A 21,851-nucleotide genomic window follows, 5' to 3' on the forward strand; every position below is an offset into this window, starting at 1 on the left:
GTGAGGGCAAAACAGTATTTCATTATTATTTCATTATTTCTGATTCCCCAGTAGAAATTCAGTCTACATTTGTTTAATGAAAGGATGACTGATGGATAAAGAAATAAGTGAATGAATTAATACATAGATACAGATATACGTATTTATATATTATATATATATGTGTTTTATATATAAATACACATGGTTAGACAGGTTTGCATGTTCTAAAATCCAAAGTCTCATTATACAAAGATAATAAAATAAAACCATCTCTGAAGAGTGCCAGGGACGATGATATAAAACCATCCTTTTACACAATTGCCACTACATATATTCCATTGCAGCTATCAATATCTCCAAGCCATAACATGATATTTTAAATATGCCCCTGGTATTATTATTCTAAATGGTATCACTAATTTTCATGCTATGTACTAGGATACTTTAAAATGCACAGCTCGGGAAGATACTGTCTTCTGTGGCTTCTCCATCATAACATACATAAGTATCCCATTTTGTGCTGGCGTTCTCTTCTGAGCTCTATGTCAAGATCACTAAATCACAAAACACTGATGTATCTATATATGCTAAAGGGCCAAATATATACAACCATGTAGTAAATTAAGAGGTGAATTAAGCTCTTTGAACTCTACTCCTCTTCTTAGTAGAGTTATTCCTTGATTCAAAAATCATAAAACATACAAAAATCATAAAACTATACAAATGATATCTGGGAGCATGTTCTTGAAGTGAGCATTGTCAGCAAACCACCAGAAGCTAGAAAGAGGCAAGGAAGGATTCCCTGCGACAGGTTTCAGAGGGAGCACGGTACTACCGACACCTTGACGTTGGACTTCTAGATTCCAGAATTGTGAAAAACTAAATTTCTGTTTTTTTAAGCCATCCAGTTATTTTATGTCTACCCAATGAAACTTACACAATTGACATTATATTTTGCACAGAAGAAAAAAAAAATCCTTTAGGACAATGTTGGGGAATCTTGTTGACAGTACGGTATTTGGTCTATTAAATTGTTACTTAATATGGCAGATTGTATGCAAAGATGGCCAAAACAGATATTCCTGCTTCTGTATCCATAACTCTTTGCCTTGTGATTTTGTTATTCCTCTTAATAGGAAGTGGAGTTAATTTTCCTTCCCCTTGAATTTGGGCTGGCTTTGTAGTCTGCTTTACCTGATAGAATATATCACAAATGACACTGGACAACTTCTGTGTCTAGGCCTCAAAAGGCATTTCAGCTTCTGTTTTCGTCCTTCTGGAACATGGTGCCAACCACTTACGGAAGCTCAGGCCATCCCGTGGGAGGATGAGTCCTCTTGGAACAGAAACAGTCCCTCTTATCTTATGTTCCCTATATAAGAATTCTTAATCTTGAGTGTGCTTTGGAATCATCTAGACGATTTATTAAGACAGATTGCTGAAACCCACTCCTAGTTTTTGACTCAGTAGTCCTGGGATGGTGTCTGAGGATGTTCACTTCTGATGAATTCCCAGGCGACGCTAATGGTGCTGGTCCAGCAACCACACTTTGAAAATCACTGCCCCAGATCAACCAGCCTCTACTTAGGCCCTGAGGTCAATCATGTGACTGACCCCAGGTAAGTTCAGCAGAAGATCTACTCAGTTGACCCACCTGCTCCTGAGTTATGGGGTGGTTTGGTGCACAGCAAGAAATAACTGCGACACCAAGTTTTTCTGGCATTTTATATGGCTGACTCCTCACTTACTACTGGTTTTTATAACATCTTTTAAGTTTTAACTGCAAAGCCATTTATGGTTAACAGAAAGAAAACCAGAGAATATAATGAGAGGCAGGGATGAAGTTCTTGCTTGGGTGGAAACAAAACAAGAGAGATGGCTTCATGTATGTAGGAAATAGATAAAGAAACTACAAAACATAAGCAGAATTAACTACTTTTATCCTGTTTGACAATGACCCAGAGACATTTTCCCCAAATGTTAAGGTGCTTAAGTATCCTCTGAGAAGCTTACTGACATTCAGATTGCAGAGATTGACCCCTCAGAGATTCCGTGGAGGCACTCAAGGACCCAGTAATATGCATTTTTCAAAATAACTACCCTCATTCCTGGTGGTTCTTACTGAAATGGTTTAGAGGTCTACAGACGCCAAGGAAAGACCTGATGGTAAGTTCCTGGGGGCCCAGACAATGTTTACAAACCTTCACAGAGTTCATATGTAGAAAGGCTCTTGAAAAATGTGTTAAATCACCTGCTTGGTTGGGAACACCTTCTCTTCGATATAAAGAGCACTCTTTATGACTTCTTTCTTCTATTTGCAGTTATAATCACTTTCCTTCTTCCTTCTCTCCTGGCTTTTAAGAAATGGTGTAAAATACCCTCTGCTGAGAAAGTTTAAGGGTTCTGGCTCACTGGCTCACTACTGCTACGCCATCCCACCCCACCTCAAGCCCCCTGCTGTCACTTTCCCTAAACAAAACTTGTCCACTTCCCAGAGCACCTCCAGACTGAGTGGGCACATCGAGTACACAAAACAACCTGTGAGTAATGTGGGGTTATTCCAGAACACCAGCTTTTCTTCTCCCCTCTCCCCAGTACAGCAATCATCAAAAGTAATTCCTATTTCTATATCTTGGCAAGTGATTATATGGTATATGTGAGTCTGATCCTATTCCTCAAATTATTGACTTATATATCAGTCATCTAAAATCAATATAATTTCAAAATATTTTGCTAATGCACAGGGTTTCAGAGAAAATGTATTAATGTTGCCCACAACCTTCAGAGAGATGAAAGGGAAGCCATTATATCCTCAGTTTAAACTTCACTTGAAATGCCTTTAGTACTTTGCAGTCTTGTTTCACAAGAACATATGAATCAATTTGAATTATGGTCAGATTTCAATGTAGATATATTGATTCTAAAAGCCAATCTTACTATTTACATAACTAAACTTTGATGACTGTGTGTGTGTGTGTTATTAAAATTCCTGCTGCTCTAAAACACAGAGATTTTTTTTCAGTTTAGAGAGTAATTTCTAAAGTTTTCAATTTACCCCAAATCCTCCTCCCCCAAAACACCTCACCCTCGGGGGTGGGGGGAGTCTTAGTTATAAAAGATAGGCTCCCTGTGGCATTTAATGAGTTACCCATCATTAACTCCACAGGATACAGTCAATAAATTTAATATGTGTATACTTAAATGAAAGATCTGACAGCCATGAATTGTAAATAGGAATTTGGTATAAACAGAGATTTTTATGAGTAAAAAAATAAGAACAACATCATTGGAACTTACATTAACAATAAATTTTTCCAGGCTACTTCCTTCCTTCAGGTTTTATTAGAAGAGGGAATTGATGTTTGAGGGCATTTAGGGACAAGATGGGGATAATGTACCACAATATTGGAGCAGAAAATCTTCAGTGAAATCATTTTACTTTAGTATCTATCCCCTTTTCCATCTTACTCATAAGTGGGTGAAAAATAGTACTGCTCCCCTCCTGGGCCATTCACCCTTCCATTTAGAAACCTTCTTAAGGAGGGTGAGGAGGTTTAATAGAGAAATCTAGCTTTATTTTTTATATCAGAGGCAATGGGGGCCAAGGGGAGTAAACTTTATGGATTATCTACCATGAGTCAAATACCAAGTGGGAAACTTTATTTAAATAATCCTATTTAATTCTTCAAAGCCTCAGTTTTCATACATTTTTTAAGAGATTCATAATTCCTGTATTATAAACTGAGGGTTACAAATTTTAAATCCCCTACCCAAAGTCACCCAAGCTAACAAATTACAGGAGTAGTGTTAGTTTACTTGACTCTAAAAACGACTCTATTATATCTAAAATTTAGCTCTTAATTCTGGGCGGGCACATTTTTTTTTTTTTTCTGCAAAGGGGCAGAGAGTAAATATTTTTAGTCTCTGAGGGCCATATGGTCTCTGTTGCAATTACTGAACTCTGCTGTCGTAGGTGAAAGCAGCCAGACACTGCATACGTGAGTAAACATGACTATATTCCAGTGAAATTTATTTTTAATGGACATTAAAATTTGAATTTCATTTAATTTTTGTATGTCATGAAATATCTTTCTTTCATTTTTTTCAATAACTTAAAAATGTAAAATCATTTTTAAAAATGTTTATTTATTTGACAGAGAGCGAGAGATCACAAGTAGGCAGAGCAGCAGGCAGAGAGAGAGAGGGGGGAAGCAGGCTCCGCTGAGCAGAGAGCCTGATGCAGGGATTGATCCCAGCACTCTGAGATCATGACTTGAACCAAAGACAAAGGCTTAACCCACTGAGCCACCCAGGCATCCCTGTAAAAACCATTTTTAGTTTACGGCCACATAAAACTAATTGAGTAACTAAATTTGGCCCAGGGGCCTTGGTCTGCAAATCCTTTCTTCAATTCCCTAAGAATCTGGAAGTCAGGGGCTACAGTTTTTCATTCTCTGACTCCTGGGAGTACCTCCTCAGAGTGCCTAAAATGGAGTACACTCTTGCCTAACATGTGGTGCTTGGATTGAAAGTGTGGTTCTCAGTGCCCTCATTTTTTATCTTTTCAATTGTGTATTCCTTGCTCTTCTTTTACTTGAGTCTAAATTTACTCCATTGCTGTAATTTGAAATTTTTTCCAAGAAAAATAAAAGTTGTGTCATTTAAAGTTACTGTACCTTAACAAATGCACCTAAAGTGGTACTGCTTTTGCATGCATGAAAGCTCAAAGCCTCAACAACTCCCATGAGCGATTAATCTTCTAACACTAATTAGATATTTGCTAATTAGTGTCTGATGTGTGAAATGAAAAAACATTTTGAAGCTGAAATGAATAGGGTCTAGGCAGATAGGGCTGTATTCCAGTTCCCCCTTTTCCATATTATTATCATATTTCATAAATATTAATAAGATCACATGATACCAGCCACTCTATAAAATTATCTCTCTGAACGAAGGCTTTTGTTTGATATAATAGGAATGTGTCAATATTTTGCATATGGGAGAAAGCACTCAATGAAGGAAAGTATTTTTTCCCTCAATGTTAAAGAGATGTCATATTTCATGAATCACTTTTATGCTCAATCAACCAGTCTTACTGTTTAACCTAGACTACTTCTTCCCATAAGGGAAGGTAGAAAATCTTTCTCCAAATCATCACCTCTCTTCCTCTCTTAGGCCCTAATCTCATCTTGGTTTAAAAGAAAACTTAATAGAATGGAAAATATCTTAAACCTATGATTCTGTGCAATGAAATAATAAAAATCATTATAGAATGGTCAATTTCAATAAGGAATTTGACTAGTAAAGGAGAGACATTTGAATTTCATTAATTGCATGCATGAGGACAATCCTAAGAAACCTTATGCCATCTTCGTTAAAAAAAAAAAAAAAAGAAAAGAAAAGAAAAGAAAAACAACAACAACAAACAAAATTGTAGAGAACAGGATAGAGTTTCAGTGCTTCCAATTTCACACACATAGTCTGTAATATTCAAGTCATAAATATTAAGTCATGTTGTATTCATAAAATGTAACATTTTGATTTGGAATATTTCTCAAGTGAAAGCCTACATTAAACATATTTGGTTCTGAAAGAAAAGACCTATAATAATAAACTATTTCAGTTGGTGTGGGATCTTTTGAAAAACCACTCACCTGTGAATGCTGGTCATATCACAAATTATATCTAATTACAGCATTGATACAGTAATTTGAAATGATAGCTAAGCACAAGTTGACAAAGGTGACATTGAAACATAATGACGATGAGATTATCGTTTTCTTAGGCTGACATTTTGTGATTATAATAATGCTGATCAAGATGATTAAAACCATAATGAAGGAAAAGCTCCAAGAACCAGAACAAAACATACTGAGACTAGAGAGAGGCCAACTATCATTTTGAATCCTGCTTCTTCAATAAGAGTTCTCCTGCCAGCATAAAATTAGGAATTTGTACTAGTCCCAGAGACCTGTGGGAACTTCAGTTGATAGACAATGTTTTCTGCCTACTCACAGAAGTATCTGTTTTTCAAAGCTGGAATGAGAGGATAAGGTCATCTATGGCAATTTATCCATGTGCACCGGGGAATTGTATTCCAATTAGCTTGGAGATTGATTATCAGCTCCCAGATGCAAAACACCAATACACCATCTGCATTGACACAGTTATAAGAATCTTCAGCTTAAAATTCATAATGATCTCAAGGCTCTGCCGTGTTGCAAACACCGAACGAATGGGAAAAGTCTGGCAGACATTACCCTTTCACTTGTGATTAAATGAGAATAAAACTAGACAGCTTTTAATTACCAACAACAGAGAAATGAGTCAAGGGGAATCATACCCAATCAAGACATCACCAGTCAATCCAGCAGGCCGACTGGCTGAACCTGGGAAATGCATAACGTTCTGTACCTGGCCCAAAAAAGCCTATTTAAATTGTATCAAGTTCAAAGTACCTGATGAGACTTGTAATTCCAGCTGAGTTCTGAGCCTTATTTCAAAAATAGAGGATAAATATGTCTCAATTATTAAAAATCACCTTCCAAACTATCTACGTATTCTCAAATTTGTTTTTCATTTACCTATATTATTTGGTGTCTAAAAATATCAGAGATTCATTGATACTCACTTGGAAGTAATTTGAAAAAAAAAAAAAATCTATGCCACTAGCTAGGTTAGGTCCAATTGTTCCATTTTGCTGATGAGGTCACTAAGACATAGAGTGCCAAACTTGGACTGTAAGTATTGTTTCTTCAAGGGAAACTCTTCATTACCTACAGAATCCTATACTCTGAAATTTTTGAAAAGATTTATTCGTCCCTTAAAGTGTCAGCTGACTGCTTGTTTTATAGTTCAGATATCATCATGGTTTTGTTACCACCATTTATTTTTCTGCAGGTATAAGAAGGAGGTATGTTACTATGTCAGTTGCCTGATGTCCAAATATATCCCATTCCTTAGTGAAATCTATTTCATTTGTAATCTCCATCCTCCTACATTCCATACTAATGAAACCCCCCTGGGTTATAATTACACATTTCCCCAAGGATCACCTATGATTTTAATCTTGCAGTGTGCCCAGGAAGATGGACGAGGACAAGGGTCCTGGGAGTTTACACATCTCCTCACTCAATGTCAGAGGTAGAATGTGGTAGCCTTTTCATAAAGTCTTGTTTTTTTTTTTTTTTTTTTTTTTTTGTTGTTGTTGTTCATTTGTTTGTTTTTCAAAAAGAAGAAGAATCGTCATTCTGAAAAAAACAGACTTTTCCTGATGGATGAGACTCCTGTTTCTCTACTTTCAGTCAACCTATCCTTAGAACTTTTAATTTTTTATTTCCCATCAAATGGAACTACTGATACACTAATTTGAAATGATAGTTAAGCACACATTGACAGGCGGAAGTGATGCTATAATGCATATACTTTATGAAGTATCTCATTTATTTCTGACAACACTGTGGTCTCCATTTTACAGATGAAGAAACCCAGCTCAGAAAACTTTAAATCCTTTCAGTCCATTCCCTTAAAAGTATTTGCTTAGCACATATAGCATGCTGACCACTGTGATGTGCCGGGCATTTGATCTTGAGCCAAACAGACAGCTGAAAGTCTGTGCTTCAACCAACTACAGGGGCTGGTCTGAAGTCTTAGGTCAAGTAACTGATGAGTTCTATCTCTTGCCTGGATCCATGTTAAAGTCACATGTACCCCAAATTTCCAACCTCATAGACCTCTGTCCTTTCTCACATTTTATCCTTATCAGGAGTCATTAAACTATAGCTCATGGGCCAAATCGAGTCTGCAAATCATTTTGTATAGCACACAGCTAAGAATTTGTTTCCCCCACTCTTAAAGTATTGTTTTAAAAGAAAATAAAAGACTATATGAAAGAGACATTATGGCCCACAGAGCCTTAACTACTTATTTTTTGGCACTTCATAGTAAAAGTTTGTTGACACCCGATATTTATGAAGGAAAGTTAGGTTTGCCTCCAAGGTCGTTTCCATGAGTCCTCAATAGCTCTGTACAGACAGTACATGTTGCTGGCTTTAGGGTGTTTGTGGTAGTGATAATTATTTATTTGTAGCTGCGTTCTAATCATTGTGGTAAACATTCTTAAGCTTGCCAATTCTATTAAACTGCAGAATAAGCCCAGGTAGGCACTATCATTATCCTATTTGGCAGGTTAAGAGACTTAGGCTTAGGGTAGTTGGGTATCAGAGCATATGGTCCAACAATCAGGCAGGATTCAGACCTTACTCTGTCCAGGCCCATTACTAGCCCTGAAGTAATCTATATACTAAAAAGAAAAAGGTGTCCCTTCATGCTGGAAGCAAACTGCTGGGCAAGAGGATCAGGCGGTAGATTTCAGGCTCACTTTTCTCCTTGGCCAAGCTTCCTGACAACCATAAACAGGTTGGGCTTAAAAGCCACATTGCTATCCAATTCTTCTGCATTAACCTCAGTCTTCACTCAGCATCTTCATGTTCTGTACCTTCTCCTTTGCACTGTTTTCTCACTTGTGACTTTGGCTTTTCTACAAGCAGGGTTTAGATGTCCTCTAAGGATCATCACTATGACCACCTCTGCCAGACTTCTCCTTGTTTCTCAGCCTCAGTTCCCCCAGGTTGCATAAAGGCATACCTGGCTTTATTGTACTTTGCAGATACTGCTTTTTGTTTGTTTGTTTGTTTTGCTTTTAAGGAATCATAGGCTGTGTCCACTCCGCATTAAGCAAGTCTATTGGCACCATTTTCCCAATGGTATCTGCTTCACATTTTGATGATTCTTGTAATATTTCAAATATTTTCATAATTATACTTTTTGTGGTGATCTGTGATCAGGGATCTTTGATGTTACTATTATAGTTGTTTTGGGGCACCACAAACTATGCCCGTCTGAGACGGTAAACTTAATACATACTCTGTGCTCTGACTACTCCACTGAACAGCCATTCCCTCCTTCTCCCTCTCTCTCTCCCACCCTTGGGCTTCCCTATTCCCTGAGACACAATACTGAAATTAATTAATAATCCTACAATGGCCTGTAAGTGTTCAAGTAGAAGGAAGAGTCACACATCTCCAGCTAGAAATGATTAAGTTTAGTGAGGAAGGTACATCAAAAGCCAAGACAGGCCAAAAGCTGGGCCTCTTATGCACAACCCTTAAGTTGCGGATGCAAAGGGAAAATTCTTGAAGGCAATTAAAAGTGCTACTCGAGTGAACACATGAATGATAAGAAAGTGAAACTGCCTTGTTGCTGATGTGCAGAAAGTTTTAGTGGTCTGGATGGAAGATCAAAGCAGCCGCAATATTCTCTCAAGACAAAGCCTAATCCAGAGCAAGGCACCAACTTTCTTTAACTGTATGCAGGCTGAGAGAGGTGAGGAAGCTGCAGAAGAAAAGTGTGAAGCCAGCAGAGGTTGGTTCATGAGGTTTAAAGGAAGAAGCCATGTCCTTAACATAAAAGTGCAAGGTGAGGCAGCAAGTGCTGATGTAGAAGCTGCAGCAAGTTCTCCAGAAGACGTAGCCGGGATGAGATGAGGAACAAAGGCAGCGACACTGAACAACAGATTTTCAATGCGGGTGAAACAGCCTATTCTTGGAGGAAGAGGCATACTAGGACTTTCATAGCTAGAGAGAAGTCAACGCCTTGGCTTCAGAACCTCAAAGGACAGATTGGCTCTCTTGTTAGGGGCTAAAGTAGTCGGCGACTTTAAGCTGAAGTCAGTGCTCATCGAGCATTCAGAAAATCCAAAGGTCCTTAAGAATTATGATAAATCTACCCTGCCTGTGCTTTACAGGAAACAACAAAGCCTCGGTGACAGGACATCTGTTTACCATTTGGTTTCCTGAATATCTTAAGCCCACCATTGAGACCTACTACTCAGAGAAAAAGATTCCTTTCAAAATATTACCACTCATTGACAATGCAATTGGTCACCCAAGAGCCGTGATGGCGATGTACAATGAGATTAATGTTCTTTTCATGCCTGCTGACACAACATTCATTGTGCAGCCCATGGATCAAGGGGAAATTTCAAATTTCAGATCTTATTATTTAAGAAATACATTTTGTAAGGCTATAGATGCCATCGTGATTCCTCTGATGGATCTGAGCAAAGTCAATCGAAAACATTTTGGAAAGGATTCCATCATTCTGGATGCCATTAAGAATACCTGTGTTGGAAGCACCGGGGCTGGCTGAGCGCGCCAGGCGGTGAGGATACAGGCTCCCAGACCATGCTGATGGAGCATGTGGCTGGCTCCCACCTCAGCGCTGTGGGGCACACATGTGCCGCTCCGTGATTGCCCACCCATAGGTGCCGTCACGCGTTGGGGTGACAGCGGATGGCAGATGAGAGTGAGAGGATGGGGGACCTGCCCCATGCCTTCGACCTGGCACTGCTGGAATTCCTGGTGCGCCGGCTCTCCAAGAAAGTGCTCAGATGCGAAGCATTGGCAAATGAGTTGATTAATGAGGAGCTGGAAAATAGCCTCTCCAATTATGGATGGGATTCCTAATAGTATACCTCAGGCAACCAGGATGACACTTTAAAATAAGAAGAAAAAAAAACAGAATAGGGCTGGATCATACTTAAAATCAACAACAACAGCTCATTCGATGAGACATCTGACTCTTGATTTCAGCACAGTCATGATCTCAGGATCAGTATCTCAAGGTTGTGAGATCGAGCTCCCTGTTGGGCTCCATGCTGGGTGCGGAACCTGCTTAAGATTCTCACTTTCCTTCTTGCTCTACAGCTAGAGCTCTCTCTTTCTCTCTTAAAAAAAAAAAAAAGGCAAAAAACAAAAAACCCACAATACACAGAACTAAAAATTTTCAAAATACCATTTACCTTTTAAAAAGTCAGAACGGCAGGTAATCAGTGGGGGGAGAAGAATGTTTCTGTCTCTTACTACTTTGACTGCCCTTATTCTGTTGGTCTCTTTAGCAGGACTGTTCAATTTGGCCTCTGTGGAAGAAAACTTCCCACAGGCTGCACCAGCACAACCAGCCTGTGCTTTTACAGTCTGCTCAGGCTGATTACCATGCTATTTTATATGTTTCTCCACCTTTGGACCTGGATGGGTATTAAACTCTTCAGACATCATTAATACAACCAGAGCCAAGATTATATATATATATATATATATATATATATATATATATATATGAATGATATATCATGAATGTCTGTCTCTGAAAGCTCAACTACATGGAAATACTGGAAACTCACTTAATTTGTAGGAAAGGTACTTTGCCTTGCTTTTCTCGGAGGTTTAGAACTATGGGAGGCTTACACTGCTGAAGCTTCTTTTCTTGTACTTTTGCTCTACCCTTGTTTTTTGAAAATTCTAATTTATAACTACTTTGTTATAAATTCTAATTTATAACAAAGTTTCCTTGGAAATTCATGGTCCCAACCGTCACCTGATGACTTTATTAAGAAATGATTTTTAAAAGGTTAATCATTAAAATTTTGTTTATTTTAGATTCAGAGTACTTGGCAGAGGCACATGTTAAGGATGACTGACATAATTCCAAAGGAGTTATGCTGGAGTAGTTGTAGAGAAATGCATTTGAGCTACCGTGATAGAAGACTACAATAAAATGGCAATTTCATGTACTTGCAAACATTCTGAGTTGGTTAAATTACCTTTGACCCTTTGGCATCAAATGCTTACATTAGTAATAATAAAATAAGATGAGTCCCATTAAAAAAAAAAAAAGAAGAATGTATGTGATTCATGGGAGGAGGTCAAAATATCAACATGAACAGAAGTTTGGAAGAAGCTGATTTTGACCCTTGTGGATGACTTTGAGGGGTTCACAACTTAAGTGGAAGAAGTAACTGCAGATGTGGCAGAAACAGCAGAACTAGAACTGGAAGTGGAGCCTGAAGATGTGACAGAATTACTGCTGCCTCAAGATAAAACTTGAACGGATGAGGAGTTGCTTCTTACAAATGAACAAAGGAAGTGTTTCTTGAGATGGCATCTATTGTCGAAGATACTGTGGAAATTGTTCAAGTGACAATAAAGCATTTAGATATCACACAAACTTAGTTGATAAAGCAAGGACAGGTTTGAGAGGATTGACTCCAATTTTGAAAGAGGTTCTACTGTGGGTAAAATATGATCAAACAGCATTGCATGCTACAGAGAAATCACTCATGAAAGGAAGAGTCAATCAATGCAGCAAACTTCACTGTTGTCTAATTTTAAATTGCCACAGACACTGTGACATCCAGCAACCATCACCCTGATCAGTCAACAGCCATCAACATCAATGCATTATCATCCAGCAGCAAAAAGATTATGACTTGTTGAAAGCTCAGATGATGGTTAGCGTTCTTAAGTAATAAAGTACTTTTTAATTAAGGTATGTAAGTTTTTTTTAAACATACTGCTATTGCACACTTAATAGATTACAATATATTATAAACATAACTTTTATATGTATTAGGAAACCAAAAACTTCACTTGACTTGTTTTATTGTAATATTCATTTTATCGCTGTGGCCTAGAAATGAACCTATAATATCTCTGGGCTATGCCCATATTCATGAAGCCTTGGAGATGCAAAAGAACAGCAAAGAGGGGAACCTGGAACAATGCTATGGACAAAATAGACTTATGAGACATATACAGAACATTCTCTCCAATGATAGTACAATACACACTCTTCTCAAGTGCACATGGAACATTTTCCAGGACAGGCCATATGTTGGGCCACAAAAGTCAGCAAATTAAACAATGCTGAAATCATACCAACTATCTTTTCTGACTGTGGTGGCATAAAACTAGTAATCAACAACAAGAGGGAAACTGAAAAACTCTGGACATGTAAACAACACCCTACTGCATAATAAATTGATCAAAGAAGAAATTGAAGGGAGATAAAAACTTTTATTGAGACGAATGAAATGGAAACACAATATACCAGAACTTGTGGAATGAAGCAAAAGCAGTTCCAAGAGGGAGGGTCATAGCTAAAGCAAGAACAATATCAAATAGAGCTAACTCTGTAACTTATGGAACTAGAAAAAGGAAAATTGAACCCAAAGCAGAAGAAAGGAATTAATTAAGAATAGAGTAGAAATAAATGAAATAGAAAACAGAAAAGCAAATTAACCAAATACTAACAAAACTAAGAGTTGGTTCTTTGAAAAGATAAAATTGATGAACCCTTAACTAGACTAACCAAGAAAAAAAGAGAAAGGGCTCAAATAAACAAAATCATAAATAAAAAGGGAACATTACAGTTGATTACAGAGAAATTCAAAGGATCATAAGAATTTACTACTTACAACTATACACCAACAAACTGAACAACCTAGAAGAAATGAAAAATTCTTAGAAACATACAACTTAGCAAGACTAAATGAAAAGTAAATAAAATATCTGAATAGGCCAATTACAACTAGGAAGATTGAACCAGTACCAAAAAATCAGTATCAAAAAATCTTCCAATGAGATCAGATCGCTTTACTGGTGAGTTTTTCCAAATATTTATTTTTATTTACTTTTTATTATTAACATATAATGAATTATTAGCCCCAAGGTTATGGGTCTATGAATTGTCAGGTTTACACACTTCACAGCACTCACCACAGCACATACCCTCCCCAATGTTGCCAAATATTTAAAGAAGAATTAATACCCGTCTTTATCAATCGTTTCCAAAAAAAATTCCAAAAAACGAACAAAAAACCCAATAAGGAGGGAACACTCCCAGACTCATTTTACAAGATCACATCATCCTGATACCAAAACCAGAAAAAGACACTGATAGAAAACTATATTATATACCAGGTCAATATTCCTGATAAATATAAACACAAAAATTCTCAATGAAAAAATAGTAAACTGAATTCAGCAGTACATGAAAGGATAATTCTTAGATTCAAGAATGGTTTAACATGTGCAAATCAATCAGTATGATATATCACATTAATAGAATAGAATGAAATAATAAAATATCATCACCTCAATAGATACAACATACTCAATGGTGAAAGAATGAAAGCTTTTCCTCCAAGATCAGGAACAAAATAAGGGTGCCCACTCTCACCTCTCCCATTCAACACCATACTGGAAGTCCTAGCAAGAGCAATTAGATATGAAAAAAAAAATCAAAGATATCATAATTGAAAATAAAGAAATAAAATTGTCTCTATTTGCAGGTGACATGGTTTTATATACAGAAAATCCTAAAAACTCAATAAAAAAGCTGTTAGATACAATCAGTGAATTCAGTAAAATTGCAGGATACAAAATTAATATACAAATATAAGTAGCAATTCTATACATTAACAGCAAAATTTATGAAAAAGAAATATAGAAATGAATCGTGGTTACTATAGCTGCAAAAACAATAAAATGCCAAGTAATAAATTTCACTAAAGAACAGAAAGATCTCTAAACTGAAAAATATAAGATGCTGACAGAAAAAAAAATAGAAAAAGAGACAAATAAATGGAAAGGTATCCTTGTTGATGCATTAGAAAAATTAATATTGTTAAAATGTCAGTACTACTAAAAACACTCCTAAAATTTATATGGAACCACAAAAGATCCTGAATCGCTAGAGAAGCTTGAGAAAGAACAAAGTAGAAGATACCGCATTTCTTGATTTTAAGCTATGCTATAAAGCCATAGTCATCAGAACAGTATGGTAGTGACATAAAATGAACAGACCAAAGGAGCAGAAATAAAAGCCCAGAAATAAACCCAAGTAGATATGGTCAAACAGTATTTCACAAGGGAGCCAAGAGTACTCAGTGGAGAAATCACAGTCACTTAATAAATGGTGATGGATAATTGGATATTCACATGTAAAAGAATGAAATGGAACCCATATCTCATACCACTCACAAAAATTAACTCCAAATGAATTAAAGGTTTAATGTAAGACCTGAAAACATGAAACTTCTAGAAGAAAACATAAGAAGAAATATCCTTAACATAGGTCTTGGTAATGATTTTTTTAAATATGACATAAAGCACAAGGAATAAAATAAAAAATAAACAAATGGAATTACACCAAACTAAAAAAACTTCTGTGCACAAAAGAAACCATCAACAAAATGAAAGACAGCCCATAGAATGGGAACAATATATGTGAACCATATATTTGATAGGAGGTTAATGTCTAAAACATAAATAACTCATATAATCAATAGCAAAAAAAAAAAAAAAAACAAATAACCCAATGAAAAAAAAAAAAAATGGACAAAGGACCTGAATAGAATTCTTCCAAGAAGATGTGCAAAAGGCCAATAGATACATGAAAAGATGCTCACCATGACTAGCTATTAGGGAAATGCAAATTAAAACCACAGAGAGATATCAAGTCATGCCTGTTAGAATGGTCATCAACAAAACACAAGTGATAAAAGCAAATGCTGGTGTGGTTATGGAGAAATGTGCACTGCTGGTGGGATTTTAAATTGGTATAACCACTATAGAAAACAGTATGGAGGATCCTCAAAAAATTAAAAATGAAGTACCATATGACTGAGAAATCCCACTTCTGAGAATATATCTAAAGGTAGGGAAAGCATGAACTTAAGAAGCTATTTGTATCTACATGTTCATTGCAGCATTATTTATAATAGCCAAGATGTAGAAACAACTTAAATGTCTACAGATAGATGAATGAATAAAGAAGTTGTCATCATATATATAGATACAGATATATAGTGGAATATTACTTAGTAATAAAAAATGAGAAAATTCTACCGTTTGTAACAACATGAATACTAACTTGAAGGCATTAATTAAGTGAAATAATGAAATAAGTCAAAGATAAATACTTATGTTTTCATTTATATGTATAATCTAAAAGAAAATCATAAAAAATCATAGAAAAAGAGATCAGATTAATGGTTACCAGAGGCAGGAGTCGGGGTAGGGGAAAGAAGAATTGGAGGAAGGTGGTCAAAGGTGCAAACTTCCAGATATAAGATAAATGAGTACTGGGGATGTAATGTACAGCATGGTGGTTATAGCTAACACTACTGTGTGATATATAGGAAAGTTGTTAAGAGAGTAAATCCTAAGAGTTCTCTTTACAAGGAAAGATTTTTTTTTTCTTTTCTTCTTTCTTTGCTTTTAATTGTATCTATATGAGAAGATGGAAGTAGCTGAAACTATCATGGTCATCATTTCAGAATATATGTAAATCAACGATCGTGATGTATGTCTTAAACTTATTCAGTGATGTATATAACTGAGTGGTTAGAGTATCAATAGGAGTCACTTATATTGTATACCCCTGAAACCTTCTGAAAAGGCACATCCAGAAGGCACTGGTACAAGCCAAAAAGGAAACGGGAAAGTCATCTGAACTTGGATTTTAAAAGTTCTATACCTTGGTTAAAAAAAAAAAAATCAATAATTATTTTCATCTCAGAGGAGTGATCATTTAATATAACCTAGAACAGCCATGTTAACAACATGCTTCTAATTGTCCAAAGTATGAAGAAAAATAAGAAAAGAAGGAATTATATTACAGAGAAACTTTATCTTGAAGACATGGAAAATGCTGGGTTTGTGAGATTCTTGTTTAGGTCTTAGGTATCCTGCAAAGGTAACTATTACGTTAGGAACAAGAAACCATTGGAGTGACAGGGCAGCATGGAAACAGGGTTTAAGACAAGGTGGGGGGCAGAGGCGAGTCTCATCAGCTCTTATCTGTGTTATTCCCTAGACCATCATAGCTACTCTCCTTACTGACAGTATCTCACCTCTATGCTGTACAACAAATTAATCATCCCAGAAATTATTTCATCATGTCATGGTATTGCTCAAATATCCTTCAAAGGGTTCTTACTGAAAATCAAATCCAATTGCTTTCCCATGGCATTCAATGTAGGGCTGCCAGATAAAATATAGGATATCCAGTTAAATTTGAATTTCAAATAAACAATAATTTTGCTTGGGACCAGCTATGCCAAAAATTGCTTGTTTACGTGAAATTCAAATTTAACTGGGTATCCTGTAATTTTATTTGCTAAATATACAAATTCAAAGGCATTTTTAATCTGCTCCCAGTCTCCCTTTGGAGCTTTATCTTCTGGCTTTCCATTAAAGGGGTTTTCTTGCCCTGTGAATTATGCAAGGAATATTCTGGTGTCCAAAGGTGGCTGCTACTGGCACCCTCACCTGGAATGTCTATTTATTTTTCTCTATATATCCAGCAAAGTACTATAACACAGTCCTCAATGAATGTACTCAGCCCCTGAGAATTACATCTATGAGATGCATATGTTCCTCATTTGACGCTCAGAAAATACCTATGGTGTTTCTATCAATATTGTGACACAGTTGGTAGGGTGGCCTTTGGGGTTATTTAAACCCTCAATTGTTATCCTAGTCTGCCCATTTCTGCTCTGAATGTGTCCTTCCTTATAGATATAGTCAGAGACTCAACATGGCTTAAACCTGAAGCCTTAGAGCAGCTGAGGCGTTCAATAGTTGTCGAAGACTACAAGTCTGGCAAGTGACAGAGCAGGTTTTGGACCTAATTAAGAACCAGTATGTGTCACTTGTAAACCACACTGTTGATTTCTGTTGATTTGGTCCTTCCCAAATTTCCTTCAAATTTTCTTTCTGTCTCTATGCATTCTACCCTACTATGTGCTATAAAGCAGCAATGGCCACCAGGTCAGCTTCTCTGCCTGCAGTGTCTTTCCAAAGCCTCACCCATAATTCATTGTTCTCAGGCCCATCAGAAAATCTTCCTACAACCCCTATGAACATGGTCCCAGCAAATTCAGGAAGCTTCCTTCCTACCAACTGTATTGGCTTATTTTTCTACATAGTTGATTCTCCGATCCCCATCTACTGTTTTGCTTTAACTCATAACAATCCCTATCCTGTGCATATCCACCCAAGTCATATCTTCTCTGAATGTTACCATTCCTTGCTTCCTTGTTCTGTCTCCTGGTAATCCTCTACTTTCTCATCTTAAGCCATCAAGGTCTTTCATCTCTACTCATATTTCATCTCCTTCAGAAAGCTTTCCTTGATTATCCTAATCAGAAGTCATCGAACCTTAAGTTTGGGAGGAAGACCTCAGAGTTCATCTCATATCATATTCCAGTTTGTACATTCATTTTCTGGATACATATTTTATCTTCATTTTGGATACATACTCGGAGAAATTTGGGAACCATGGTCTCCATATCTTTCCTTTCTTGCATCGTCCAGACTACACTATCTGCCATTTTTTAGAAGAGATATACATACATACATACATACATACATACATACATATATATATGATATCCCTTCTCTCTCTCTTTATATATATATATATATACACACATACACACACAACACATGAGTTACACATATGAATATATATGTATATACATATTTATATTTCAATTCCCATTAGTTGAAACTAAACACTTCACAAGTCTTTTTTTTTTAAGATTTTATTTATTTATTTGACAGACAGACATCACAAGTAGGCAGAGAGGCAGGCAGAGAGAGAAGAAGGGAAGCAGAAGCCCTGCTGAGCAGAGAGCCCGATGGGGGGCTGGATCCCAGGACTCTGGGACCATGACCTGAGCCGAAGGCAGAGGCTTAACCCACTGAGCCACCCAGACGCCCAAACACTTCACAAGTCTTATTAACCAATAAGACTTTCAGTGTCTTACAGAGACAAAAAACAACTTTCATAGTCCTTAGATCTTGGGCAAATTACTTGCTTTTTTAAAAGTATTCAGTTTCCTAACCTGCAAATGGGGAGAATATTAGCTCTGACCCCATGGCATGGCCATGAGAGTGAACAACACAAAACATTCAAGGCAGCTTAATGGAAATTCTAAGTTAAAAGACAATTCTAAGTAAAAATGTGCTAAATAAATGAAAGATGTTGGTAGGGGGGTACTCTATTTCTCACTATACCTAGGAAATGTGATCTAACTCACAGCACAAATAAGGCTGTGAAAAGACAACGTGCTGTGTAATGAGATTTACTGGAGCTCAAATTCAGAGAGCAAAGTGCCTGAGTTCTAATAACTATTATAAGTTAACTTCTTGGGCCATTATTTATTTTAATAAACTGGGAAGGACTTTGATCCTTAGTTTATTTTTTAATAAAAATTATAGACTGTAGTCTTTGAAAACAATAAAAAGAAAGCCTTCAAATCTTGCCTAGTACTTTGAAATCACCAGGAAAAATACATACAGGATGGGGTGCCTGGGTGGCTCAGTGGGTTAAAGCCTCTGCCTTCAGCTCAGGTTATGATCCCAGGGTCCTGGGATCGAGCCCCATATAGGGCTCTCTGCTCAGCAGGGAGCCTGCTTCCTTCTCTCTCTCTCTCTCTCTCTCTCTCTCTCTCTGTCTGCCTGCCTCTCTGCCTAATTGTGATCTCTGTCAAATAAATAAATAAAATCTTAAAAAATAAATACATACAGGATATTCTTCTATCTAAAGCAGCTACCATCCAAGCACGAAGATGTAGGAAGGAAGCCGCTTCTAACGTTTAGCAAGGTTTGCAAACATACTAGGAGGCGTCCTGTGATACTCTGCTGTCATTTACTCCAAGGCAGTCAGTGAAACCTTAAGGCTGTCCTGGACTTGCGGACTGCCGCTCTGTTTTCTTCACATCAGCTCAATCGAGCCCTGGACCCTCTTCAGCCTGCTGCACTCAGACGGGGGAGTTAATGCAGTTAGATTGCTCCTGGGCTTCCAGCTGGACTACTTCAAATGGTATTACTTCCATTTGTGACGCGCATCACCAGCAGTGCTCAAGTTTGAGGGCAACAGCAAACAGACACCTGAGTCCGCTTGCTGGCCGCGGAGCCCCGCTGAAACCCGAGGCAGCGACCTGGCTGTCAATCTGTCAATTTCAACAGCGCTGCGGGGCGCCGGCCTCCACCTACCTGAACCCCACTCTCGAGCGAGGCGGAGTGCTCCCGGCTGGCGCGGTTGGGAGGGAACTTAGCTTGTGGATCGCGAGCCCATTTTGACAACACGGGATTGATGTAATCAGAGTAAAAACTGAAATCCGCCTTTCTTGCGGCAACTGCTATAGTGTGAGAAAATCCTCTTTGGGCCAAAATGAAGAATTTAAAAATCACCCATCACCCAGGATTCTTTGAGGATTAAAAGACATAATGGGGAGAGATACATACTGGAAGTAAAGTATTAAGCTCAGGGCCTGACAGTCAAAACTAAGTGCAGCGTGCCTGAAGTTGTTCGCACGCATGCAAGGCCCATAGACGCAGATGTTCACATGCAAACATTCAGACGGCCCTTTCCAGTTTCAATCCTGATTCTGATTCTTTATTTTTAAATTTTATTCCTTGTAGATCCTTCCCACGTTATCTGTGTGAACTAATTTTTTAAAAAGTTTCCGATCGGACACATAAATAAAATAGACTAAAACAATGAATTACTAGCAACCTGGATATTTCTAATATTCTGAATTTCTTCCTGTATACTGTGGATCGTTAGCAGTTTGTTTTGCGAATCATACCTTAAGCACCGATGCTTTAGGCACATTCTATGTTGCTCAGTACAAAGGACTATTCTCAAAAAAAAAAAAAAAATGGTCAAGGAACATAAAAGATTTTTGTTTGTGATAGATAAAGTCAGTGACAAACAAAGTGCACCCCACCTAATTTAATTTTGGAAGAGTAGTCATTCCCTTCTTCTTTAGTCCACTCATCAGCTTCAACCATGTTAGGGTATTGCCAGAGGACCCACAAACACCGGGCTCTGTGGAGGCTGTAACTTCTGTCACTTGTATTTTTGATCACAACAGATATTTTAGAGTTTACAAGGGCTAAGAAAATCTATTTCAGCATTAGGAAAACTTAACTTTAAACCCGTGATTCATTTGTACTTTTACAAGCTAGCCCAGTTAGTCACTTATTTTGGTACCAATCAACAGAAGCCAATCAATTCGTTATATGACTGTACCTGTAAATACACTTTATAAAATGTTTCGAGGTTCCTCCTATCAAAACTATCCTTCCTCTCAGCTCTCCCACCGTGTCTGCTCCATGTGTTCAGACACCCTGGGCTTCCGCTGTGGGTGGGGGGCTCTGTGAAAGACATGACTATCCTCCTAAGCACAGAAGGTGACTACACTAAGATGTAATGTAAAAGAGGTGATACTAAACCAGGAAGCATGGGAATGAATTCTAGTTATGGCAGCATTACTTAAAATCACAAGACTACAGATTGTTCAAGAAGAAGCTCCTGAAGATCATGCTCAACCTCCTTATTTATATATGTGAAAACTAGAATAGGGCTAAAGAGTCATCGTTCTACAGCAGGACCAAGAATCTGGCTCCGAAGGCAAGAGGGAAGTGATTAAACAGAAGCCATAGCCGACTGATTTGCTTTTTCTCCATCTAAGATTCCAACTTATAAAATTGAAAAAAATATATACTTTTCTCATTCACTCAGTTACCAACACCTATGATATATAATCCTATATGCAAAGGAGAACAGAGTTCTCCAGGTGAAACAAGTCAAGTCAGGACCAGGCTTTCTTATTGTCTTTACCATTGTTAGATACAGGTATAAAGTATACTGTTAGAGAAATCCTTCTCCTATTTTTAATCCTTCCATTTCAATCACTCCTACAATACTTACTCAAAAAAACAAAAATTCAAGAAAAACCATATGGGAATATATAATATAGACTTCCAAAAAGCCTGAAGATAGTTGTCAGTAACAAAGGACAGCCAAAATTGGGCTAAGATATTTCTACACACATACCAGAAGAAGAGACAAGAATGTGAAAGCTTACAGCAATTCATTTCAATGAGTTCAATAGAGATTATTTTAATATATAGTAATATCAGTCATTGATTGAGCAGCTACAAATGCTG

The 21,851-nt window shown here is 37.3% G+C and overlaps 1 protein-coding gene and 1 pseudogene across 4 annotated transcripts in view; one reads left to right on the forward strand and one right to left on the reverse strand.

Moving 5' to 3' along the window:
* The window catches only part of TENM2 (teneurin transmembrane protein 2), a 1,882,184-nt gene that overhangs the window by 690,616 nt on the left and 1,169,717 nt on the right, over nucleotides 1–21,851 (reverse strand). The gene's annotated exons all lie outside the window — the stretch shown is intronic.
* On the forward strand, nucleotides 10,888–11,102 carry LOC309861935 (phosphatidylinositol N-acetylglucosaminyltransferase subunit Y pseudogene; annotated as a pseudogene). Its single transcript has one exon. The product of its transcript is annotated as a phosphatidylinositol N-acetylglucosaminyltransferase subunit Y pseudogene (transcript).

This window comes from Mustela nivalis (genome assembly GCF_964662115.1).
Source record: "Mustela nivalis genome assembly, chromosome: 3".
NCBI classification, from domain to species: domain Eukaryota; kingdom Metazoa; phylum Chordata; class Mammalia; order Carnivora; family Mustelidae; genus Mustela; species Mustela nivalis.